This window comes from Primulina tabacum, chromosome 15, assembly GCF_025594145.1.
Source record: "Primulina tabacum isolate GXHZ01 chromosome 15, ASM2559414v2, whole genome shotgun sequence".
Lineage (NCBI taxonomy): Eukaryota > Viridiplantae > Streptophyta > Magnoliopsida > Lamiales > Gesneriaceae > Primulina > Primulina tabacum.
This window is the reverse complement of record NC_134564.1, coordinates 8,192,870-8,211,518: the sequence shown is the minus strand read 5'-3', so window position 1 is coordinate 8,211,518 and position 18,649 is coordinate 8,192,870. Positions and strand designations below refer to the sequence as shown.

At 38.6% G+C, this 18,649-nt stretch overlaps 1 non-coding gene across 1 annotated transcript; it reads left to right on the top strand.

Moving 5' to 3' along the window:
• Positions 1-15,704: 15,704 nt before the first annotated feature.
• LOC142528151 (small nucleolar RNA R71) lies at positions 15,705-15,811 on the top strand. The gene has a single exon (XR_012815632.1). It is a non-coding gene; the product is annotated as a small nucleolar RNA R71 (small nucleolar RNA).
• Positions 15,812-18,649: the final 2,838 nt, after the last annotated feature.

The following is an 18,649-nucleotide window of genomic DNA, read 5'->3' as shown; positions in this document are numbered from 1 at the left end:
CAGAATTAAGTGTTGTGCCAAATGTTACAACATTTGGGACAACATGCAGCAGAATATTAAAGTTTGTAACACAAATCAACTTTAAATAAATACGATGGCAAGATTAAATATGCACAAGTATAAATACTTATGCGGTGCCTCATGGCAAAAATTAATCACTAGAAAACTAAAAACGTTTACAAAAACCTATTACTAGTGACCTTCACAAAAATCAATTTCCTCATACTTTGAGAAAATAATTGCTTTATAAAAATCAAACAACCATAATAAAAATTATTCAAGAAAGCAAAAAACTCGATGCCAAAAATTTGGAGCAACTGAAACACAATCTTCAGCCAACACTTGCACGCGTGTTGTCTGAAGTGTCTCCGACAATCACGGCAGCACGTGCAACGACACTCTTTACAGCAGCAACAACATTGATAATATTTTTCTCTGAAATTCCATGATGTTTGAAAATGTCTGTATAATTGAACGAGAAGCAGTGTCATTCATCAATGCCCTTCTTTCACTTATCTATGAGCTTTCTCTCTCCTAGAGTTTATATCCACAAATTAACCTATTCAACAAGAAAAGTCAAATATTTATATCATATCAAGATAATGTTTGCATCATTATCTCATCATCAAGAAAGACAAAATATTAGACATAATCAAATCAATAAAGAAAAGATAATATTAAGAAAATCATTTAATTTAAAAAATTATATTAATTAAATTAAGAGATAATATTTCCCTTTGAGAAATATTGAGCTAAAAGTTGAGATTTGTATAGCAGAACATACATATACCTTTTTCGTAAATATACTCATTAAGATCATACTTGGACTATATTTTTAATTATTTGAAATTCGGGTCCAAATGCTGAAAAAAATGGGTTTAAGCTCATATGTACCCATTTCAATTGGGCCAATAATTTCTTTGTTGAATGTCTTTACAGTTTGTAATTCAGACAATATTTATTTTTGAATAATGATAATGGCCACATTGAGAGGAAAAATATAATCAATTATTATATTATTTCAGTCTCATCTTTCATGAGATAGTAAATATCTTGTCAATTATCTGATTCTTCAGGAATAACATCATCCATATTTATCCATCCATATTTTTTATCGTATCATTTAAAATTGTTTCTTCCAAAGTTTTTGATATATTTTTCTCTTATAACTTTTTAGTTGGAGGATATCTATGTGAAAAACGGTTTTTCACTTAAGACCATTACCCAAGTCGTAGATATTTAATTGTCGAAGTAGACGTACATGAGGCAAAGTGATAAGTTTTTACTTCGCGTGAAAATCGAAATCGTAGGCCATAAAAAACAAAGTCTTTAACCGTTCCAAAGAGTCAAAACCGATTAGAAATTTCACTGATTATGCAGTAAAAAACTACTTTTTATTTTATCGATTTCGTAAATTACCAAAGCCAACATATTACTTCCCATCTTACATTGACTAACAAAGTAAAAAAGTTATATTTACTTCGTTTGTGTCATCAAATGACAGCGAAAGTCATAAACCATAAATGATTGCAGCAAGGTTTAATTTTAACAAGTAAATGATCGGGGAGGACTTCAGCGAAAGTCATAAACCATAAATGATTGCAGCAAGGTTTAATTTTAACAAGTAAATGATCGGGGAGGACTTCACAATATTTTGAATTGTGACGAAGTAAATGTTTTTTTCTAACTTGCCACAATTTTGAATTTTTCGAAATACATTTATTTTATCATTTAATTATTTATTTGTAGTATAAAAGTAATGGGCAATATTTTTTTTAATTCAACATAATTTTAAATTAATGAAGTATTTGTTTATTACAAATCTACTAATTTGATAAGTTTCTAAAGTAATAGGCAATATTTTACTTGGACATAATTTTAAATTAATTAAATAAATGTTCATTTTTAAAATAAAGCGGTGAATAAAAAAAGTAATTGTCACCTCACCAAAATTGAACAAATACACAACGATACCACAATATCAACTACTAAAATGAATTAGATTCATTAAATTGTTCAACCAAAATATGAATTGTACATTTTGCCCACATAACTAGAAGTTAATCCACAAGTACAACCCACAAGTACATCGATGGTACCTTTTGTGTAATGTCCGATTACTCGTACAAATGATAATAATGCGTTTATGTCATTTAATATGTAATTATTTAGTTCATTATGTTTTACATGTTGATTGAGGTATCGATATTGAGATTGAATATGAGTTCTAGATTTTTCATGGTGTATTGAGAATGAATATGTGTCTAAATAGTGATAGTAAGATGCGTAGGTAGAAGTAGTGTAATGAAATTGGTAGGAAATGAGATGAAAATATGGTAGTTTTTAAGAGTTTTAACAAAATGATTAGAATATGCATCCAAATTATGTGAGACCATAACCATTAGAAAGCTAAGATGTAATGCTACAACTTTCATGTTTTGAGTTTTGTCCAAATCATTGTGGAAGACAAGCCAAAAGCGTCCCGAAGTGTGTCATATATATCGTCATTTCTTTACTGACATATGTTGGGAGAATAAGAATAACTTTTTATTCAGACCTCCAAATGACATGAAACCAGTTGGAGATTCAAGCCAAGACATAGGGCTACAACTTTCATGTTTATCACGTTTTCAGATTATGAAAGGAAGATATGTTTTTTGAGCGATTTTTGATGAAACACTGTGCAGAGCCGAAAGTTGCGCGCCCGAGCCGATGTGAATGTCCGCCCGGGCGGACCTGCACAAAAATTAAAATGTTTAGGGCCGAGAGTTCCTCGCCCGGGCGGTAAAAGACGTCCGCCGGGCGTCGCCTCATGTATAAAAAGATAAGTATCGATTTTCCAAGCCATTCCAACCATTTCTACAGCACTTTTTCAGCAAGAACTCGAAAGAAACTCATAGAAATCTTCCCCCAAAGCTTCCTTCTTCATTCCTTTCAAAGTTTTAAAGTTAGAACTTAGTTCTCCATCTCAAGAACTCCCTAAGGGTGTAAGTTTTCTTCTCTTTTAGTTGTTCTACATGTAAAGGAGTAGATTTTACCTATAATAGACATAGTAATTGAATTATTGATATGTTTGACAGCAAAGGAGCGAGAAACATCGTCTCAAACCAGTGTTCTTACACTTGGACTGTAATTTGGCATGTTCTTGAAGTAATACATGAGTAATATTATGATTTCAAATGCTTTCCATTGATTATTGCTATATGTACATTGTTAGTATGTTTATTGATGAAACATAGCACCATATTCCATTGTTATGTATTAAATATGAAAGGAACTCATGAATATTGAAGAGGGGTGCTATGTCATGAACACGAACATGAAAAGAAAAGGACTGATTTTGCATGATATAGAGCTTGTTGACATCATGGGTGGCAGGCACACAAAATCAAATTTGTAAATTTGAAGCAACAATAGAGGCAATCAAACAAAAAAACATTTTGGCTCACATCTATTTGGCTGGAATTTCGAAAGAAAAATGGAGGTTGGCTCATGACGGTGGTTGGCGTCGTGGGGTGATGACGACCAATATGTTGGAGTGTTTAAATAGTATGTTGAAGGGTGCTCGTAGACTTCCTATATCTATGATAGTACACTTGACACTTCTGAGGTGCGTACAATATTTCATTGAACGTGTGACAAGAGGTGGTCATATGGTTCAGGAAAATCAGTTGTGGTCAGGTTATGCATGTCGGAAGTATGAGAAATGGGCGAGAAAATCTAGTGAACATCGTGTTGAAAAATATGGTGTACGTGAGCAAACTGCTTCGGTTGCAACTGTAGGAAGACCAAGTCATGGCCAATACATGTAGGTGGTCAAGTTATCAACGAGTGATTGTTCAGTGTGGTAAATGGACGATTTTTGACATACCATGTTCCCATGATATTTTCACCGCTAAGTGGCACTCGTTAGATCTCACGACACTTGTGCAACCATGGTATAACATATCTGAGTACTTAGCAACGTACGAGGGTAGATTTCAACCTCTTGCATATGAGAGATACTGGGATCCTCCAACGTTCGAGTTGCACCACAACCCGATTAGACGTGAAAGAAGAAGAGTTGATAGAGACAGAACAACTCGATTGAGAAATGAGATGGACAGATCGGTAGTTACAGAGAGACAACAACGATGAAGTTATACGTAAATCACCTTGAGCAATATAGCGCCGCGACGCTACATTGTAAGCGCCGCGGCTCAAGCTTTGTGCAAAAGTATCGCCGCGACGCTATATTTCAAGCGCCGCAGCGCTACGCTTGCACAAGACAAGCGCCGCGACGCTACTTGATAAGCGCTGCGGCGCTAGTCTCACGAGAAGCAAGCACCACAACGCTACTTAATCAACGCCGCGGTGCTAATTCACCTTTATATATATATAAAAAAACATTTCCCAACCTCATTCATCCTACAACCCCTAGAAACCAGCGCCTCCCTCCTTCTCCACCACCAAAAATCGTTCCACTTCGACAAGTCGACCTCGGACGAAGTAAATTTCGGTCCTATCAAAAGGTAAACGTTGCTGGTATTATGAATCTTTAATTCCATGTTCAGTTTTGAATTTATAAAGTTCTAGAGTTTGTGCATATAACGTGTTTGATATATTTCTTCAATGAGGAGGTTGTTAATAATTGGTGGATTGTGGCATTGTATGTAACAGGGGAACTACTGTTTGATTGATTGTGTTCATATTGTTGGAATTGTCATTGTTTGATTCGTTCTTGTTGGGGACAAGTACTAGCGAGCGAGGATTATTATTTGAGTTGAAACATGCCTCGGAGGAAGAAAAGTAAGCAAGTTCAGTATGGGGATGGGGAGTCGTCTGATGCTAGTTTTGATAGACGACGGTTTCGGGATGCAGTTGCCGCAGAAAATTATACAAAATTACAAGAGAAAAACACACCGCAGGAAAGAGGGATGTATCAGAGCGTCCCGAGCTGTCAGACATTAAATCATGCTCAATATTTGCATTGGACTGAGTTTGTGAAACCACCGGCAGATGCCGTGATGTCACTTGTGCGGGAATTCTATGCTAACTTAAAGGTTAGGAATGAGGATTACTACGTTAAAATAAAGGGGCATATGGTTCCATTCGACAGTAGGACTATTAACTTGTCGTACTCGATGCCTGACTATGACACCGACGAGCACAAGAAATTTATGAGACATGCATATCCCTATGAGACGATAATCAACACACTTTGTGAGCCGGACACGTTTTGAAAGCTCAATAATCAGCGAGCTCCGGTCACATTTCCTGCGACATCTATGATTAGGGAAGCATATAACTGGTATCATTTTGTCGCCTCGCGGATGAAGACATATGGGCATGTTTATGATGTCACAAAAACGAAAAAAACATTGGTCTATTGCATCATCACCGGCAAGACAGTAGATGCAGGCCGGGTGATCATGAATTCGATTTTGCAGGCTGCATGAGGCACATCCACAGTTAACATACCCCATTCTTCGACTATCACGTAGCTCTGCCGCCTAGCTGGGGTTACATGGGATGACAGTGAGCCAGTCTTGCACAAAAAAGGTGATATCTTACTTGCTGCGACGCTCCCGAGGGATAAAAGACGTAGGCAGATTGAGAAGTGGTCCGTGCGAGGCTTCAGGGTATAACGTCCCGAAAATTTGAAAGGTCACGTGTACCACATGCATGCAAGTTATTATATTCCTTATGGATTTTAATTAAATTTTTTAATTTCTAAATTGATTATGTTGACATGTTTATATGATTTTTAAGTAGTTTTCTACTTGGTTGCATTAAAATTTATTTTTAAAGGTTATTCGAGTTGCGATCGAGGAACGGAGATCGAGGGCTGAAAAATGGAAAATGTTTTTATTAAATAATTGTTTTTAATTATTTAAAATAAGGGTGATGCTTTTTCTTATTTTGAAAATGAGGAGTTTTGATGTGATTTTATACGTCGGGACGTAAATTTTATAGTATTGGATTTTCAACAAAAATACGAACGTTTTGGCAACCCGACTAATAAATTCACAAACTTTTCTACTCAAAATATTTTAATTAAACACTAATGGGCTAAGTGGACCTAATTAATATTGTTAATGGGCCTAAGCTAGCAATTAGTGTTTGGTTAGGATTTTATTTACTATTTAAAACCAAAATCCTATCCTACACCATACAAGTCACACGCCCCACACCCCAAAAAATCTCAAACTCTTATTTTTCTCTCAAACTCATGGCACACACAAATTACAACAAGGAAAGCTTCAAAAATTTTCAAGTAAATTCAAGTCAAGGTCGTTCGTCGTCGTTTTCGCAATCGTCAACGTTTATTCGTGCGTTAAATACGCAAAGGCACGCCAAACTCTTCCCTTTACTCATCCATTACACCATAGTATTTGTTTGAACATGTTTTTCATGAAAAACAAGGGACACTTTGTTAGATTTTCGTATATGCATCTTATATGATTTTTAAAACATGGTTTATGATCCAAAAAATGTATATTATGTTGTTAAGGGGCTGCCATGGTTAGGTGATCGAGCAAAACTTGCACAGTGAATAATCCCGAAATTTATTTTATAAATGAAAGCTCGATTTAAATATCGCAAGTGCACGATAGTCAAGTTAAAATAAAAGTAAGTGAATACGAGTATCGTTCCACAAGGACTGCGTTACACTATTTTTATTTTCAAGTAAAATTTCTTTAGCAACGATAAATTGAGTTGATGATTAAACTAATGTAAAGTAAACAATTAAAATAATTAAAATGCAAAGAAAACGTGTTCAAGAACGCAATGATTAATTTGGATTAAATCAAATGAGAAATGAATTTGTTGGGAATTATCAGTTCACCTACCACTCGTGTTTAAATAATTACACTCGACTTTTACTCGTGCGTTCGACGGAATTCCCTAGACTAATTAATATACTCTGTCGAGCTATATTAATACTAATAAAAAACATGCAGTACTCAAGTGTCCTCAAATATTTAACAGTTCAAGATTGCATTACATTCTATGGAATCCACTAGCTTTCATTCGGGTGAACTATCACTATCGACACGTACCCAATTCCGTATATCTACTAAAATTGTAAATCCGTGGTTTATACTATTTGATCGTATTGTTAATTATTCTATCGAAATCATTAACAACATGAAATAATCAAAAGAAGTTAGCTAGGCTTCGATTGAAACCAGAAATAACAATAGCATAAACAAATCACTAATAAAAACGTCGAGAAATAATGTTAAACACCGAGTACGGGGTAGGATCCCCTCAAATCCCAACAAATCTAGAGTTTAGCTACTGAAATTCATGATAAAAACCAACAATCAATGTAAGAAATAAAATACTGAATAATGAAAATACTAAAGATGACGATGGATGACGGCCACGACGCGTGGAAATCTCGAGGTCTTCGAAATCTCCTTTGCTCCTAGCCTCCTCTCCAAGAAAAATGATGAAAAGTCTGATAAAAGATGAAAAACGGCTGCTGTTCTCGTGTGTTAGGTTATGGTGTAGGATAGAGTCCCTAGAAATTTGGAAACAAATCTTTCTCAATCTCGCTTCTCGCTAGGGCGGTATATTTTGACCACCCTAGCGAGAGGTCCTCAAATAAGCTTCCTCGAGCATGTCCCTGGTTTCGCTGGGGCGGTCACTTTTGACCGCCCTAGCGAGACACTTGCGCAAAATAATCCTCGGCCAGACCACAATGCTCGCTGGGGCGGTCACTTTTGACCGCCCTAGCGAATCCTCTGCTACATTATGCCAAAGTTTCTCCCACTCTTTGGTTCAATTCCTACAAAATCACCACAAAATACACGAGGTCAGTCAAATGCTAAATAATGCTAAAAAGATGCAAAATTAAACTAAACAAACTAATATGATGCATGAATGCGACTCAAAACCAACACTAAAAACACGTAAAAACGAGTCCTATCAACCCCTCATACTAACCTTTTGCTCGCCCTCGAGCAAAATAGGTTAAAGCACGAGATTCTAAACAAACACAACAAACACAAAATACTCAAACAAGAAATAACCAACACAAGTAAATGTCAATGGTGTTAACACTTTTATGCTCATGCCTCAGTGAACTTTCCCACATACAAATCATAATCAAGTCAAATCACAAACGAATACTCATTCTCATCTACACATAAATCTCGACACTAATTTGAACGTGTGTGTGTGTCATGATGGGTCTAGTCATTCGTACTTCAAATAGATCAATCATCCGATCATGCGAGTCACTCAATTAGCACTTCAATACAAGTCTCACTAGCATGCACCCCCGTGTCCATTTATCACTAACCATAATTTGAACTTTATTCGATTCTTAAGTGCAGAGAAGGGTGTCGAAAAGAAGGAAAATAAGCTCAAGTGGCTAACAGTCGGGAGTACACCGATCATTTTCATTGTGCAATCGTCAAGACTTTTCGTCTGACTTTCCTCGTCTCCTTACATCTCCAACTTTTAGCCCAGGAATAGAATTTCATTCCTTTTATTTCGGCTCCCCCTCACCTTACATCTCCACCAATTTTTTCTTTTTCGATATTCTTTTTTTTGATGCACAATTTTCACACGTGTACTCCCTAGGCTAAGAATATATACTTTGGATTACAGCTGGTTAGGAGTATGAAATTTTAATTCAGTGCATTGAAAAAAGGGGGTATATGTGAAGTTCAAGGCAAATCACATGTTCTCATTCAAGGTCCCAATTAGTGACTTATTTTCACGGGTTTACATGCTAAATCAACTCATAAATGATGCCTTTCAAGTTAACCACACAAAACCTTCAAATTTCACCATTATTCCTACAAAATTCTAGTCCCCACACATATGTGCTCAAAAAGTTCAACTTTGTGCCAAAATTCATGCTTTAACAATCAAGAGTACCATTCATGAGGTGACCCAATCAATACTTTTGTATACTATCAATTCAACATCATCATTGGCTCATACGCTATGTCTTCTCACCATAAACGACACCAAATAAAAGAAATGCAACAATTTAAAACCAATTAACTAAGCAAACATAACAATCTACCCCCCTCATACTAGAGTTGTGCAATGCCCTCAGTGCACAAAACGAAACAAACACTAAAAACATAAAAAAAACTCATGAATTTAAATGCAAAGATAGAATATGCAAAAGAAAAAGAAAGGGGAAACAGTAAACTCCCCTGATCAGAAATCATCCTCCTCCTCATTCTCCGGCGGTGGAACTCCCTCTTCAGCTGCTGGGGGCATATGATAATTGTACTGAAACTGGAAGGGTGGCGGGTATGCGGGTGTAGGTGGCCGTCCGGAAGTGTCGATGCCCAAATGAGTTGAGATCCCCTGCACCAGGTGTTCGATGTTCTGAATATGTGCCTGATTAACGGCCTGGTACTGCGTCTGATAATGGGCCCAAGCGCCCAATTCGGCGACGCGATCTCGCATGGCATGGCGGCGTGGCTGCGGGGGTGGTGGTGCATGTCCTAAGGCCGGAGGTGGTTGAGCTGCTATCCCATAATCGAAAAATACCTCCTCGGGCAGCTCAGCCTGTCTCTTCTCCCTCTTGGATTTATAGAGAGCCTCATCAATGGCTCTCATCGGCGGTAACCACTCATCATCATCTTCGAATATCACCCCCGCTCGGGCACACAGCTCAGTCACTATCGTCGGGAAGTAAAAAGCCAAATTGCTGCTATTAATGCACATGTTAAGCTGTCCGAAAATGAGCCTGCCCACATCAATCACCATCCCAGTACAGATGGCATAAAGAACAACCGCCCGGTCACGCTGCACATCACTCGTATGACCGACCGACATCAATCTCTTAGACAAGAATGCATACCACAATGCCCCCTACACTTTCAAAAACTTTTCAAGAAAGACCGTGTAAGTCCCCGGTTGTTTCCACGTGGTGCCCGGATAACAGAGTGTGCGAATGATCAAATCATAATCCGGGTTAAGCACCCACGCCTGAAACACCGAATCGTCCACCGACGGTAAACCCAACATATCATTGATCGTCTTGGGATCATACGGGACTAGATGTCCCCTCACAAATGCCTTCGACTCATTTCCCTCCGGAGCATTGGCATAAAATTCACGCACAACCGGAACCAATGCTGCATTCGGTTGTGCTACAAAGGTATTCCACCCTCTTCTTTCTATTTGGGACTCCGAAAATTGACCGATAAGAAACGAGCTAAATCCACGCTCAGGGATTGGTTTCCTATGTAGTCTAGCATGCTCAAATCTCTCCCTAGCTTTTTCATTCACAAACATAGATGGAGTGGAACGAGAACTAGAAGCACCGTGAGTTACCTTAGATCTTTTGGGTGCCATGTAGAGATTGGAGTGCACAAAGTATCCAACCGCCGGAAAATTGTTGAGGGTCGCCGGAGAAGCTCACCGGAATATGTGGAAGATGACCGGAGTTGCTTGAAAGACCGCCGGAGAAGAAAATCTTGTAGCCTAAATGCTTCCTCGTGGAGTGTATGGACCAGGATTTAGTCTTTGCCCTGAAAAATCACCAAATAATAAGGATTTAGCACAAAAGATGGATGGGGGGCGCCGAAAATCGGAGGGGAGGAGTAGTGTTCGAAGTGGGGAGGAAAAGAGAAGAGGAAAGTATTTATAATCTGCGCGACTCGCTAGGGCGGTCAAAACTGACCGCCCGAGCGAGAAGTTTTCGGAAAAAAAATTTTTGTTGATCTGTGCTAGCGGTCAAAATTGACCGCCCGAGCGAGAAGTTTTCGGGGAGAAAAATTTTTAATCTGCGCGACTCGCTAGGGCGGTATATTTTTCCCGCTCTGGCGAGACGTTTTCGCAAAATACTTCTTTTTTTTTTTTTGTTAAAAAAACGAGTACCCGCTGGGGCGGTCAGTTTTGACCGCCCGAGCGAGAAGTGTTCGGGAAAAAAATTTGAATGCAATGCCATGCAACTACCTAAATGCAAATGATGCGATTAATAACTAAAAAAAAAAATATAATCAAAATCAAAATAAGGAGTAGAAGTAGTTCTCAATTTATAGTCTAGAGCTCGACTCTTCACCCATGTCCTCAATGACTGTCATGGAGCCGAGTGACTCCAATTTGTGGCTCAATTGTGCCACCGATATAGTGCTTCAATCTTTGAGCGTTCACAGTAAATGTCCCGTCCTTGCCATCATGCAACACCACTGCACCCGATGGGAACACCTTGGCTATAGTGAATGGTCCTGACCACCTTGACTTTAGCTTGCCCAGAAAGAGTCGTAAGCGAGAATTGTATACCAACACCGCTTCACCCACTTTGAATTCCCTTCTTATAATGTGTTTGTCATGGGCTCGTTTGGTGCGTTCCTTGTAAGATAGTGCAAGATCATAAGCTCTTCCCCGAAACTCATCTAACTGATTCAACTGCAGCAATCGTTTTTCACCTGCAAGAGCAAAATCAAAGTTTAGTGCTTTGGTCGCCCAATATGCTCTATGCTCTAATTCGACTGGTAGATGACATGCTTTACCAAAAAGCAACCTATATGGTGTAGTGCCTATAGGTGTTTTAAAAGCAGTACGATACGCCCACAAAGCATCATCTAACCGAATGGACCAGTCCTTCCTATTCACATTAACCGTCTTCTCTAAAATCCTCTTAATTTCTCGATTGGATACTTCAACTTGTCCACTAGTTTGGGGATGGTTTGGAGTGGAAACCTTGTGGGTGACACCATATTTGCCCAACAGTTTATCAAAAATTTTGTTGCAAAAATGGGTGCCACCATCACTTATGATTGCACGTGGTGCACCAAATCGATTAAAAATATGTTTCTTCAAAAATTTTAACACCACTTGTGCATCATTAGTGGCACAAGCCTCTGCCTCCACCCATTTAGATACATACTCCACTGCCACCAGAATAAATTTCTTTGCAAAAGACGCAGGAAAAGGACCCATAAAATCAATCCCCCACACATCAAATATTTCACACTCAATAATGTTATTTAAAGGCATCTCATGACGGTTGGAAATATTACCTGTGCGTTGGCATCTATCACAATTGAGAACATACAAACGAGCATCCTTAAAAAGAGTTGGCCAATAGAAGCCACATTCAAGTACCTTAGATGCCGTCCGTATGGGTCCAAAGTGACCACCTACCTCACGGTCATGACAATGGTTCAGAATTTGATTGGTTTCCTCCTCCGCCACACATCTTCTTATCATGGAGTCTGCACAAATCTTAAACAAGAACGGTTCCTCCCAAAAATAATATTTCACGTCTGAAAAGAATTTCTTTCTTTGGTGAAACAATAAATTAGGTGGAGGTGTGCCAGTGACAAGAAAATTTGCAAAATCGGCATACCAAGGGTACGCATTTACCTCAAGCAATTGTTCATCAGGAAACCAGTCATCTATATCATCGTCACTGCCCTTAATTCTAACATGCTCAAGCCTAGACAGGTGGTCAGCAACTACATTTTCCACACCCTTTTTATCTCGAATTTCGAGATCAAATTCTTGCAATAATAAAATCCACCTAATTAACCTAGGTTTCGCATCTTTCTTAGCAAGCAAGTATTTTAGGGCAGAATGATCTGTATACACAGTTGCTTTAGACAGAACAAGGTATGAATGAAATTTGTCGAAAGCAAATACTATAGCAAGCAATTCCTTTTCAGTAGTAGCGTAATTCAATTGAGCATCATTTAAAGTCTTACTTGCATAGTAGATGGTATGAAATACCTTGTTCTTCCTTTGACCCAGCACCGCACCAACAGCTGTATCACTAGCATCGCACATCACCTCAAACGGTAGCTCCCAATCAGGGACAGTCAGAACAGGTGCTGTCACCAAGCTTTCCTTGAGTATCTCGAATGCATGCAGACAAGTAGAATCAAAATTAAATTCAGCATCTTTCATCAACAAAGAGGATAAAGGTTTAGCAATTTTGGAAAAATCTTTAATGAAACGCCTATAAAAACCAGCATGCCCTAGGAAACTTCTAACTCCTTTTATTGATGAAGGTGGGGGTAAGTTTTTGATTACTTCCACCTTGGCTTTGTCAACCTCAATTCCATTCTCCGATACCTTGTGTCCTAACACAATCCCCTCTTGAACCATAAAATGACACTTCTCCCAATTCAACACCAAATTGCTCTCCTCACATCTAACTAACACCAAGTTCAAATTCTCTAAACATTCATTAAATGAGGAGCCAAAAATAGAGAAGTCATCCATAAAGATTTCAAGGAAATTTTCAGTCATGTCATGAAAGATAGCGGGTCATGCATCTTTGAAATGTTGCAGGTGCATTGCATAAACCAAATGGCATACGCCTAAACGCAAAAGTACCATAAGGGCAAGTGAAAGTAGTTTTCTCTTGGTCCTCAGGTGCAATTGTGATTTGATTGTATCCCGAGTATCCATCTAAAAAGCAATAAAATTCATGACCTGCTAATCGTTCAATCATTTGATCGATAAATGGCAAGGAAAAGTGATCTTTACGGGTTGCATCATTCAATTTCCTATAATCTATGCATACACGCCAACCCGTAACAGTTCTAGTGGGAATCAACTCATTTTTTTCATTAGAAATAACAGTAATCCCACCCTTTTTAGGCACACATTGTACAGGACTTACCCACGCACTATCAGAGATAGGATAGATAATACCTGCATCCAGAAGTTTAATTGTTTCAGCTTTTACTACCTCTTGCATCTTTGGATTGAGTCTCCTTTGTGGTTGTGCTAGAGGTGAGTATTTATCTTCCATCAGAATTTTGTGCATGCAGATCGAAGAACTTATCCCTTTTATGTCCGAAACCTTCCAAGCGAACGCTCCTTGAGGACTCCCAAGAGCTTACTCTCCATATCATCTGTCAAAGAAGAGGAAATAATAACAGGCAATTTATTATTTTCTCCTAGATATACGTACTTGAGATGTGGAGGTAATGGTTTGAGCTCCAAAGTAGGTGGCTCCTCTAGGCTTGACTTTTGAGGCATTAAAATCTTTTCTGTCTCCCAATTCCTCTAGTCTAAGCCTCACTTGCTTTCTCCAAGGTGGAATGGCATTCAAATGAGCTACCATCTCCATCTTTTCCTCGTCTAGCTCGTCCTCTTGCTTTTCAGTAGTGAGAGTGGCCTCCAATGGTTCTTTCAATCCATTCTGCACAAAATCACAAACAAGCGAATCCAAGACATCAATACGAAAGCAACTATCATTGTGCATTGTGTGCTTGAGAGTATTGAAAACATCAAAAATAATTTCTTCTTCTCCAACTCTCAGTCTCAATTTCCCCTCCTCAACATCAATCAGTGCTTTCCCTGTAGCCAGAAACGGTCTCCCTAGGATTAAAGGCATCTCTAAATCTTCCTCCATGTCAAGTACCACAAAGTCTGCAGGAAAAATAAACTTATCCACTTTCACCAGAACATCTTCGATAATCCCACGTGGATACTTGACAGATCTGTCAGCCAGCTGCAACGACATCCTAGTTGGCTTGGGTTCACCTAATCCCAGTCTCCTAAACACAGAAAAAGGCATCAGATTAATACTCGCACCAAGATCACATAGAGCTTTATGAAAATTAATGTCACCAATAATGCAAGGTATCGAGAAACTCCTTGGATCTTTTTGCTTCGGAGGCATCTTGTTTTGAACTAAAGCGGAGCAATTTTCGGTCAAATTCACCGTCATATGATCTTCTAGCTTCCGCTTATTTGCTAAGATATCTTTCAAGAATTTTGCATAACTTGGCATATTCAATAAAGCATCAGCAAAAGGAATGTTAATATGAAATTTTTTAAATATCTCAAGAAATTTACCAAATTGTGCATCTAATTTAGCTTTCTTCATTGCTGCAGGAAAAGGTGGAGGGATAACAATTTTATTCTGTGCAATAGGTGTAGATGTAGAGTTAGAAGACTTACCTCCTCGATTTTTCACCTCATCCTCACCGTGCTTGGTCTTTTCCTCATTAGACCCGAGTGTTTTTCCACTATGCAATTCCACCGCCTTCACATGTTCTCTTGGGTTAGTTTCCGTGTTGCTTGGTAAAGTTCCTTGCTCCCTATTAGCAATCAACTTAGCCAATTGTCCAATTTGATTCTCTAACCCCTTTATGGATGCATCTTGGTTCTGAAATCTCGTCTCTGTTGCAGAAATAAACTTAGTCATCATTTGCTCTAAATTGGACTTCTCCTCCCGAGACGGTTCTGGCTTGAATCCTTGGTGCATCACATATGGTGGACCTCTTTGTTGGCGATGTTGGTTGTTTTGACCTCCCCATGAAAAGTTTGGGTGATTCCTCCATCCCGGATTATATGTGTTCGAGTAAGGGTCATTTCTAGGACGGTTCTGGAATCCCACTTGTTTTACCGGTGCTCCCTCAGGCACATAGAATGGATTTCCATCTTGGCAATCCTGCACATCATGCTCACCCCCACACTTATCACAGAAAATTTCTTGCAGACGCATAGCCGACCCACTCATGCCCATCCCATCAATCTTTCTATTCAAAGCCTCTAACTGTGCTGAAACCGCCGACAAATCATTAACTTGATTAACTCCAGCACCTCGTCTCTGTCTATCAGACTGAGGATGATAGCTACTAGCAGCCATCTCCTCCAATAACTCATATCCTTCCTCCGCCGTCTTTCTCAGTAAGTTACCACAGGCAGCAGCATCTATCATAGTACGGTTTGGAGTAAGCAGACCGTAGTAGAAAGTTTGAACAACTAACCCAAGAGGCAGCTCATGGTGTGGACATCTCCTCAACAAGTCCTTGTAGCGCTCCCATGCCTCGTAAAGTGACTCTTGCTCATATTGAGCAAAAGTAGTAATGTCGGCTCTGAGCTTCATAGTCTTCGACGGAGGAAAGTACTTGATCAGGAACGCCTTTGCCATATCTTCCCATGTAGTAATAGACCCTACAGGCAAAGAGTTTAACCACGACTTAGCTTTATCACTCAGTGAAAATGGAAATAAACGCAAACGAACAGCGTCATCAGACACGCCATTAAACTTAAAAGTATCACAAATTTCAAGAAAGTCAGCTATATGAGAATTAGGGTCGTCAAGTGCACTTCCCCCAAATTGGACAGTGTTCTGAATCATCTGAATGATAGCTGGCTTGATCTCAAACTGATTAGCTCGGATGACTAGTCTTACGATGCTTGGACGTGCTCCATCAAGAGACGGCTGTGCATAATCCAACATCGGTATACGCCTTGGCTCCTCTCTTTGTTGATCGCCTTCCATTCTTTCCTTCGCTCTTTGCTGTTGTAGTCGACGTCTAGCTGTGCGTTCGATCTCGGGGTCAAAAGGCTCAAGCTTAAACTCGAGTGATCTTCGCATGCACCACAAGAAAAATCTGCAACACAATGAGAGTATCAAATAACAATAAAATAAATAATACTAAAGAATTTAAATGAAAAATAAAAAATTGTGAATCAACAGTCCCCGGCAACGGCGCCAAAAACTTGATCGAGCAAAACTTGCACAGTGAATAATCCCGAAATTTATTTTATAAATGAAAGCTCGATTTAAATATCGCAAGTGCACGATAGTTAAGTTATAATAAACGTAAGTGAATACGAGTATCGTTCCACAAGGACTGCGTTACACTATTTTTATTTTCAAGTAAAATTTCTTTAGCAACGATAAATTGAGTTGATGATTAAACTAATGTAAAGTAAACAATTAAAATAATTAAAATGCAAAGAAAACATGTTCAAGAACGCAATGATTAATTTGGATTAAATCAAATGAGAAATGAATTTGTTGGGAATTATCAGTTCACCTACCACTCGTGTTTAAATAATTACACTCGACTTTTACTCGTGCGTTCGACGGAATTCCCTAGACTAATTAATATACTATGTCAAGCTATATTAATACTAATCAAAAACATGCAGTACTCAAGTGTCCTCAAATATTTAACAGTTCAATATTGCATTACATTCTATGGAATCCACTAGCTTTCATTCGGGTGAACTATCACTATCGACACGTACCCAATTCCGTATATCTACTAAAATTGTAAATCCGTGGTTTATACTATTTGATCGTATTGTTAATTATTCTATCGAAATCATTAACAACATGAAATAATCAAAAGAAGTTAGCTAGGCTTCGATTGAAACCAGAAATAACAATAGCATAAACAAATCACTAATAAAAACGTCGAGAAATAATGTTAAACACCGAGTACGGGGTAGGATCCCCTCAAATCCCAACAAATCTAGAGTTTAGCTACTGAAATTCATGATAAAAACCAACAATCAATGTAAGAAATAAAATACTGAATAATGAAAATACTAAAGATGACGATGGATGACGGCCACGACGCGTGGAAATCTCGAGGTCTTCGAAATCTCCTTTGCTCCTAGCCTCCTCTCCAAGAAAAATGATGAAAAGTCTGATAAAAGATGAAAAACGGCTGCTGTTCTCGTGTGTTAGGTTATGGTGTAGGATAGAGTCCCTAGAAATTTTGAAACAAATCTTTCTCAATCTCGCTTCTCGCTAGGGCGGTATATTTTGACCGCCCTAGCGAGAGGTCCTCAAATAAGCTTCCTCGATCATGTCCCTGGTTTCGCTGGGGCGGTCACTTTTGACCGCCCTAGCGAGACACTTGCGCAAAATAATCCTCGGCTATACCACAATGCTCGCTGGGGCGGTCACTTTTGACCGCCCTAGCGAATCCTCTTCGACATTATACCAAAGTTTCTCCCACTCTTTGGTTCAATTCCTACAAAATCACCACAAAATACACGAGGTCAGTCAAATGCTAAATAATGCTAAAAAGATGCAAAATTAAACTAAACTAACTAATATGATGCATGAATGCGACTCAAAACCAACACTAAAAACACGTAAAAACGAGTCCTATCAACCCCCTCATACTAACCTTTTGCTCGCCCTCGAGCAAAATAGGTTAAAGCACGAGATTCTAAACAAACACAACAAACACAAAATACTCAAACAAGAAATAACCAACACAAGTAAATGTCAATGGTGAGTTAACACTTTTATGCACATGCCTCAGTGAACTTTCCCACATACAAATCATAATCAAGTCAAATCACAAACGAATACTCATTCTCATCTACACATAAATCTCGACACTAATTTGAACGTGTGTGTGTGTCATGATGGGTCTAGTCATTCGTACTTCAAATAGATCAATCATCCGATCATGCGAGTCACTCAATTAGCACTTCAATACAAGTCTCACTAGCATGCACCCCCGTGTCCATTTATCACTAACCATAATTTGAACTTTATTCGATTCTTAAGTGCAGAGAAGGGTGTCGAAAAGAAGGAAAATAAGCTCAAGTGGCTAACAGTCGGGAGTACACCGATCATTTTCATTGTGCAATCGTCAAGACTTTTCGTCTGACTTTCCTCGTCTCCTTACATCTCCAACTTTTAGCCCAGGAATAGAATTTCATTCCTTTTATTTCGGCTCCCCCTCACCTTACATCTCCACCAATTTTTTCTTTTTCGATATTTTTTTTTTGATGCACAATTTTCACACGTGTACTCCCTAGGCTAAGAATATATACTTTGGATTACAGCTGGTTAGGAGTATGATATTTTAATTCAGTGCATTGAAAAAGGGTGTATATGTGAAGTTCAAGGCAAATCACATGTTCTCATTCAAGGTCACAATTAGTGACTTATTTTCACGGGTTT